We start from the raw sequence: 2,472 nt of genomic DNA, 5'->3' as shown, positions 1-2,472 counted from the left end.
AGTATTCTTTTAGCTCTATATATTATATTTTATTAGTTATCCTACTTATTTAACTAAATAGTATAGTTATTTATTATCCTCTTACTACGTAATTATTTTTTTACTTCTTATTTATTTAGTTTATCCTTTAGTTTAGGTAGTAGGGGCGATTATTTATTAATATTATCCTTTAGGTTTTAAAGTTTAATTAGTATTACTAAAAAAACGTTATATATTTTATAATATTACTTTAATAAGTATACTTAGTAAGCTTAAGAGCCGACTTTTTATATAATAACTACTCTAATAAATCGAAATACTAGTTTCTTATTTTTAAATCTAAAGTTTTATTAATAACTTAATAACTATCTCTAATAGAATTCCCTTAGCTAGTATTTTTATTATATTCTTTAGCTTAGGCCTTTAGCCTTTACTAATATTCTTAGGCTTTTTCTTTAGTATTATAATATAGTCTATATATTCCCTTACTCCTTAGACTAAAACTCTTAATATTATAAGTACGTATTAGATATATCTAAAGTAATAACTATATATTACCTTTATTAATATACTTATTATAAAGTATTTACTATTATTATATATAAATTCTACCTTTATAAGTTAAATAGCTTACTAATTTAATAAGCTTTTTATATACTTATAAATATTTTTTAAAATTTAATATATCCTTTTTTTTATCTATCCGTTTATAAGTAATATATAATAAATAGTTAGTAATAAATTACCCTCTTTTTATAAATTCTTTTAAAAAGGCTAATAAAACTTATCCCTATTACTTATACTTATAATACTTTTAAGTATTCTAAATTTATATTCTATTTATTTATAAAAGTACTTAGCTAATTATATTATTATAAGGTCTTTTTATTAGCTAGAAAAGAGTAAACTTTGTTATTTAATAAATAATAACTAAAATATTATTATATTCTATCCCGTATCCTATATACTTAGTAATAGCTTAGTAATAAAGTTTAAACTAATTTTTTAGAATAAGTAAACTAATAATAGTAATAGTTATAATTACTTATACGGTTTATACCTAAGGACCTAATATTTTAATAAGCGTTATAGCTACTTATATAGTTTTTATATCCCTTAAGAAGTTTAGTTAATAAAATTTTTTAATATTAGTTTAGTTATTTTATTTACTCTTATATACCCCGACCTTAGGTTGTTATAATATTAGTAAAAATCTCTTACTATAAAGAGGCCTTTTAAAATTATTAGTTATCTTTTATAAAATAATATATTTTTACTATTTTAATAATATCTTTTCTTTTATAATAGTTCTATAATACTTTTCTAACTAAAATTAATATTTATTATTAAGGTCTTAGAGCTCCCGAACTATGGATTTAAGTATATTTAATAGCTTTTATAAAAATATAGTCTCTCCTTAAGTAATTCCTTATAACTTCTTTTTAAATTCGCCCTTTAATATTACTACTTATTCTCTTTAAGTTATTACCTAATCTTTTTAACTCCTCGTTATTATTATAAGGACGTTTACTATAATACTATTACTTATAGCTACCTTAATAGCTACTATAAAAGCCCTTATAAATTTTATCCTCTTTTTAAAGCTATTATATCCTCTTATACCCTTATTAGAAGTTTACTAACTAAATTAAGTTTACTTATTAATATAAGTAGTATATCCTCATAACTAATCTCTTTTTTTATATAATGCTTCTTAAATAGCCCGTCCGCTAAGTTTATTAATCCTAAATAATACTAAATATTAAAATTAAATACTAATAATTTATATACCTAGCATACAAAGCATCCTCTCAGGTCCCTTACTAACGCATTAACAACCTTTTTTAATACTTAGTAATTAATAAGTACTATAAACAGTATTACAAATCCCTAGAAATATTTAGCCTAGTAATTTAGACTTTTAATAATAACTAGGAGTTCTTACTACCCTATAACCTATCTCTACTCTATCTTAGTAAGCTTTTAGTTAAAATAAGTTACTAAGCGCTATTTTATATTTATAAGTTAAGATAATATACTTAAAATCGCTTTTTAAAAGCATTTATTTTTATTTTTAATTATTTTATTAGGTCTTAATAATATAATATCGTAGCTAATATAAAAGCCTTTTAACTTAGTAAATATAGCTTAGGCTTTATTTAACTAAACGAACTTATTATTTTTTCCCTAACACCTCCTTTAAAGAGGCTTATTATTAATAAAATTATACTAGAGTACTTAAGTATAAACTTATAATAAAAATTATAGAATCCTAAGAATATCTAAACCTCTTAAAATATAATTAGTAGCTACTATTTAGTAATAAATCGGACTCGGTTTTATTTATTAATACTCTTTTAAAATAATTATATATCCTAGAATTTTATCCTCTATTAGTAAAACTATACTTATTTAGCTTAGTATATAAATAAAACGCCCTTAGTTTACTAAGGACCTTTTAAAGTCTTTTATATATTAGTCCCTACTTATTAA

The sequence above is a fragment of the Colletotrichum scovillei genome (genome assembly GCF_011075155.1).
Source record: "Colletotrichum scovillei strain TJNH1 chromosome Unknown Contig00010, whole genome shotgun sequence".
Classification (NCBI taxonomy): Eukaryota; Fungi; Ascomycota; class Sordariomycetes; order Glomerellales; family Glomerellaceae; genus Colletotrichum; species Colletotrichum scovillei.
This window is presented reverse-complemented; position numbering follows the sequence as displayed.